Below are 7,046 nucleotides of genomic sequence, written 5' to 3'. Positions count from 1 at the left end.
CATGGTACAAACATTTTCTAAATTGATTAGGATTATGGTATTGTGCAGGCCTATATTTAAAACACAGGTACATGAATATTTTAATAATCTACCTTTTTAGAGAATGACTGATAGGGCACTATGTAAAAATTCTAGACATAATGTTAAAACTATGAATATGAAATGAGGAAATCTACTTAGCCTTAAGATGATTATTATTATTATTTTCAAATTACACTTTCACCAGTACATGCCGCTCTTGGCCGTTCCATATGAAACAATATTGTCTCGTCACATTCCATTTAACATACCGTATAATGAACGTGCTGGTAACAACCATTCCACTGCGGCGGTTTGGAGTGTTTTTTTTTTTTTTTTTGCTAACTGTGGTCATGTAAACGTAGCTGCTACAAAATAAACAAATTGTCATTGTCATACCTGCAAGTGACGCGCGAGCATCATCTCATTGTTTTTTCTTTTCCGCCCCCAATTCTTGATGCCTTTTTGATGACATGTCCAGATATCCAAGAATAAACTTCTGCCAAATTTGCGATTGAAGCATAAAGTATACCCCACCCCCCTCCCCCTTTCCCTAGTAGTTTGTTTCGTTGGAGCAAAAGTGCACCCCGCTACCCTCCCCCTTTCCCTAGTAGTTTGCTCCATTGGAGCAAAAGTGCACCCCGCAGCCCTCCCGCTTTCCCTAATAGGAACAAACTACTAGGGGAGGGGGGGCACCAACGTAGACCAGCGATACCGCTCGTCGAGTAAATAATGCTACATTATTTTTTGTATTTATTAACATGCTTTACAAGCTTTTATTTTAAATATTAGACACTAATATTATCATTACTAATATGATTATTTTTACGGGCTTGATTTGTTTTTTGGTGCCCCCTTAGGCAGTTGGTGCCCTACGCGCAGTGCGTGGTAAGCGTATGCGGAGCGCCGTGTCTGCTCCCGAATATTAACTAAGTTGCCACATCATCTCAGAGCAGATTTCAAAAGACACATTAATCCACTCAGAACTCCCATTCCTACTTTAGTACACTTGTCAGATTGGCGGGAGTACGAAGTCAGAGTGCAAGATGACAGCATGCAGTTCTCCCAAAACACCAGTAGAGACCGCCCTCTCACCAAGAAAGAGCAATCACAAGGGGTCAGGCCAAAAAGTGCCTTTGTGTTCCTTGGCAGTGGTCAAACCCAGAAAGAAGGGACACCAGTCGATTGTGAACCTGAGGATACTCCAAGAGAACCAACTAAATTTTGCCCATTCTGCAACACCACTCAGCATTTTCTCAACCAGTGCACAAACTTTGAAATCCTCACAAATGAGCAAATTGATAACTGGATTCGTTCAAACAAGAAATACTGGCGATGCGGCCGTAATCACTTGGCATCACAATGCACTCTGAAGGCAAGATGTAAGAAATGTAAAGGAAAACACTTGGAAGTGCTTCATGAGGTAAATGCAGGCCAAGTCGCTCCCTCTACATCCATCAATACAGCACCAATGCAGTAAATCCTACTGCCCAAACACTGTATGTGGACAGACCGATTGACCACAACAAAGTTCTGCTCATAGTTATTCGAGTTGTCTTGAGAAATGGAGATGCATCACTCAATACCTATGCTGTGCTCGATGATGGATCACAGCGTTCTATTCTACTTCACGAAGCAGCTCAAGCTTTTGGCCTCTGCGGGAGCCCCGAGGATTTGGATCAATGCACCATGTTGAATTGAGTGGATTGAGTGGGTCAGATGAAACGCCATATCATGTAAAATGAGATAACAAATTAATGGACTAGACTCAATTCTTAGTTAGAGACCAATTGGTGTCCATAGGACTGAAAAATTGGTGTCTATAGGATTGAAAACCAAATGGCCTCTGTGTGTAGCTCCCCAAAGCAACCACTAGATGCCGCCAAACCTGTACAACCAAGCCGCCTACTCAGCACAGCCATGACATCCTGTATAAGGATAAATACAATTTAAGTGTAAATAAATGGGATCCTGAATAATACACATATACACAATTTATATTCGACAATTGTTAACCTGATTTATGGATCAATGATTACAGCACATTGACGCCAACTATGAAGTTTTGCTGTCTTTTCTTTTATTTTCTTTACAAGCGATGCTGTCTTCATCGCTGATAATATTGCTGTAACTGCATTAAGTGAAAAGATTACCTGTATGTATTGTCCTCTCAACAATGACATGCATGATGTGGAACAAGAACTGGAATTAACCTGTTAAGCTCCCATGAGAGAATTTGGGATTAATATGTCATGTATATACATGTTATTCATGCTTGCTTAATTATGGTTACAACATTAATACATATATGATGTTATTGATTTTAATGTTTATGATTGCCGAATAGAGCCAAGACCTTTGACATATGATTATGAGCAGAACAGAGGTATCAGAATGACAAAAACAGGAACTGGTTGCGCTCTGTGGTGTGCGTAGCTTAGCAACCAGTTTCCTCTGTGTGTTTATTTAAAGTATGTGCGCTTATGGCCCAACTGTGTGGAAAATTACTCAGAATAAGTCTCACCAAGTCTTTGCGCATTGATATGAGGAAGGACGATGCGGAAGGACACTCACCTGAGGAAATCAGTGATACGACCCAAAGTGATAAAAAGTCTTCACCAGCTGGGACCGGGGCTCTCTTCCTTCTTCACCCTGCGATGTGGTCTGGACGGAGTGTGTTTCTGAAGACGGATTCGCGGCTGTTTGGGACTTAGGTTTTTCACGAAGGATCTTTGACTTTTCGCCGTGAATGGAACTTTCTTCACAGATTGGGTAAAGTACAAAACTTTTATTAATAAGGTGTTTAAGATGAAGGTATGAAAGATTAATCGCGTGTAGGGTAGGAGCCATTTAACCACTCCCATATCTTCAAATTAATTTTAGCCAAAAACGCCTTATTTTAAATCGGGTCTTGAGTTTTTTTGAGAAATGATCAATCTTAGAAAGCTCTTATAAAAGGTTTAAATATTATCTTTGATTTCCTGTTTCCTATTTCATTTTATTTTTATTGATTTTGTTTTATTTCTAAATGTGACTTTTATGATTTACATTTGCTATTTCATTATTGCCAATAAAATTATTAAAAGACAATTTTTGAATCAATCATTTTATTGGTTCATTTTTAATTTTATTTTATTCCTTTTGGACATTATATAAGTCCAAGGTCATTTTATAAGACCAAATAAAATAACTAAAAAAAACAATTGTGAATTAATAATTTTATTTGTTCCTTTTCATTCTTATTTTTAATAATCATTTTATTTGTTTATTTTAGTTTTATTTTATTTCTTTTAGACATTTTATAAGTCCAAGGTCATTTTATAAGACCAAATGAAATAATTGAAAAACCAATTGTGAATTAATTAGTTTATTTGTTTCGTTTCAATTTTTATTTTATTCCTTTTGGACGTTTTTATGAGTCCAAGGTCATTTTATAAGACCAAATAAAATAATTGAAAAACCAGTTGTGAATTAATTATTTTATTTGTTTATTTTTATTTTTATTTTTATTTTATTCTTTTTGGACATTTTATAAGTCCGCATTATTTTTCTTCAAGACGGACACGGCGGCTTTGGACGCCCGGAAAAAGGTAGGTGCACTCTAATAACATCTAACCAGTGTTTCCATCTGTATTAATAAAGTCAAATACTCCTGCTTGATATGAAACAAATCCGTATGATCCTCACAAGGATTATTAAATGACTAGGTCAATAACAAATGCAAACAACTCAGAGAAGTGGAGCTGCCAATGTAAGTGAGGTGTTCAGACTATTATTCCTGGGCTCTGTGTGGTTATTCACTCAGGATTGATAGGTGGATGAAAACGGATTGGCCTCATGATAAGAAGACAGTGAACAAACCTAGGTGAATCCACTTTGATATATCGGCTTATCTAATTCCCGTCTCCTCACGCTGACGCCTTAGAGCTGGTGAGGGAAAAGGGGAATTTCTAACCCTTTAATTGGAGAGTCGATCAGGACATATTTCCCGATTTAAGTCCTGCGGGTAAGCGGAAGTTGACAACCATACGACAAGATGTCTGTGCTGTCCATGGTACCAGTGTGTCATTCACAGTGTCCTCGCCTGCCAATCCAAACCATAACTACCAAATACAACATGCCTTTACGGCTAAGGACCTAGCCCTTGGAAGTCATTCCTATCCAGTAGCTGCCCTCAAGCGGAAATACCACCACCTCAAAGGGTTGCCAATCCCTGAAATACATAATGCACAGCCACTGCTTTTAATAGGGTCTGACCATCCACACCTCATTCTTCCTATAGAGCCAGTACGACGAGGGCCACCTGATGGCCCGGCTGCAATCAACACAGTGATGGGCTGGACACTACAAGGGTCATCAAGGTACCTCAACCACTGTCTACCCTCCACGCAGTGCCTGTTCACCTCCGCTCATCTACCTCAAGCTGACCTGTTCACTCATGTGGAACATTTATGGCAGTTGGACATTGTACCTTATGTGAGTAAAAAGGTGGTTACAAGGTCAAAGGAGGACACAGAAGCACTCAAGACATTGGCCGAGAAAACTGTCAGGGTTGATGTAAATGGTACTTCAAGATATGCCACCCTCTTACTGTGGAGAAAGAACCTACCTCAGCTCAAAGCCCCCAAAGAAGCCGTACTTCCACAGCTACGCAATATGGAGAAAAGGTTGGCAAAGGACACAAGTAAGATGGTGGCCTATAAAGATGAAATAAACAAGCTACTCAACTTAGGATACATCAAGAAATTAACAAAGGATGAAGCTGAATCCAGTGCTGGTTGGTATATTCCCCACCACATGGTGACACACAATACCAAGAACCGAATAGTGTTTAACTGTTCATTTAACTACAAAGGACTGTCATTAAATGAGCATCTGCTCCCGGGCCCCACTCTCACCTCAAGTCTTTTGGGAGTCTTGTTGCGATTCCAAGAGAATGCCGTGGGCATTAGCAGTGATGTAAAGGGCATGTTCCACCAGGCACGCCTCTTGCCTGAAGATCAGCCAAACCTGAGATTCCTCTGGCGGAACACAGAGACTGACCCCCCAGAAGTGTACCAGTGGCTAGTTCTGCCATTTGGAACTGTCTCAAGCCCCTGTTGCGCTACGGTTGCTTTGCAAATCCATGTGACAAACAACAGTCAACCAAATGAAGACGTGCGGATAGCAGTTGAACGTTGCTTCTACGTAGACAACTGGCTGCAAAGTCTACCTTCAGTCGAGCAAGCAAAGTCATTAGCCGACAAGCTAAGGAGTCTTCTGGCCGAAGGTGGATTTGAACTTCGTCAGTGGGCAACCAGCCACCCAGAAGTAATTGAACACCTTCCTGCTGAGTATACTTCAGAAAGCACAAAACTTTGGCTCACTCAAAATAGTCACGACCCACAAGAGTTAGCCCTAGGCCTCATGTGGCACTGCCGTTCAGATACTTTGAGCTACAAACCAGCCCCTTTATTCAGAGAGCAGCCCACCATGAGAGTCATATACAAAGTTCTTGCCAGTCAATTCGATCCAATGGGGTACATCAGTCCATATATAACACGAGCCAAAGTACTAGTGCAAGAAGAAACGAGATTGGGATGATCCTGACTTGCCTGAAGACCTGCTCAAAGCATGGACATTGTGGGAGGATGAACTTTCTCAGCTCACTGAGATTTCCTTCCCCAGGTGCTACACTGACTTAAATTCATATTCTTCTTCTCTCTGTCACAGGACAGTTCACACCTTCAGCGATGCATCAGAGCAAGCATATGGGGCAGTGAGTTACCTCTGCACTGACTTTGGACAAGGTGACATACAGATGTCCTTTCTGGCAGCTAGATCACGTGTGGCACCAAAAAGGCAACTTTTAATGCCCAGGTTAGAACTCTGCTGCTCTCAGTGGAACTCAACTGGCAGCAGTTTTGAAGAAGGAGCTCACTTTGGAAATACAGGACTATTATTTACTGGACCGACTCCACGACAGTTCTTACTTGGCTGCAGTCAGAGTCCTGTAAATACAAAGTGTTTGTTGGAACCAGGATAGCTGAAATACAGGAACTCACCATTCCACAGTCGTGGCGCTATGTGGATTCACAAAATAATCCCGTAGATGACATCACACATGGGAAGACTCTGGCCTACCTCAAAGAGAACAATCGCTGGACTCGAGGTCCAGATTTCGTAATGCAACACCCGTCAAAGTGGCCTCTCAAACCACATGTTGCATGTAAAGACATTCCAGAAGAGATGAGGAAACAAGTATTTTGTGGCCAAATTGCAGACCGCACAGCATCTCTGCTGCCTGATTCACATCAGTTCAGTAACTTCCAGGATTTGCTTGGGGCTGTTGTCCAAAGCCTGTATGGGTCAACCAGCAACACTTACAGCCCTTCAGCAGAAGATTTCAGGCTGGCTGAACTATCTGCCCTCAGAAGAGCACAAAGTGACAGTTTCCCCAGTGAAACAGAACTTCTGAAGGGGGGTAAGAAGGTGCACTCAGACAGTCGTCTACTGAAGCTGTCACCTGAGTGGGATCAAGAAAAGGAGCTCATAAGAGTTGGTGGTCGTCTCCGTCACTCCAATTTAACTCCAGATTCCCTTCATCCAATAGTACTTGACCCGGCACACCACGTCACAAAGCTCATTATCAAAGCCTACGACCAGCAGTTGCACCACCCAGGAGCTGAGAGAGTCTTTGCTGAGATACGTAGGCGTTACTGGATTTTGAGAGGCCGACAAGCAGTGCGCAATTTCCAACACAATTGCCTACAATGTCAAAAATGGAGAGTGAAGCCAGAGGTACCAAAAATGGCCGATTTACCTCCAGCCCGCCTGAGACTTTATCATCCCGCATTCTACTCTACGGTGATGGATTGTTTTGGCCCCCTAGAGGTCAAGATAGGCAGAAGAACCGAGAAACGCTGGGGCGTTTTGTATAAATGCCTAAACACAAGAGCCGTGTATATAGACCTCCTTAGCAGTCTCGACAGCGATGCCTTCCTCATGTCTCTGCGCAGACTAATTGCTAGGAGAGGTAAACCTCAGGA

Source organism: Festucalex cinctus, chromosome 17, assembly GCF_051991245.1.
Source record: "Festucalex cinctus isolate MCC-2025b chromosome 17, RoL_Fcin_1.0, whole genome shotgun sequence".
In the NCBI taxonomy this organism is placed as follows: Eukaryota; Metazoa; Chordata; class Actinopteri; order Syngnathiformes; family Syngnathidae; genus Festucalex; species Festucalex cinctus.
Note: the sequence above shows the minus strand (reverse complement) of the source record.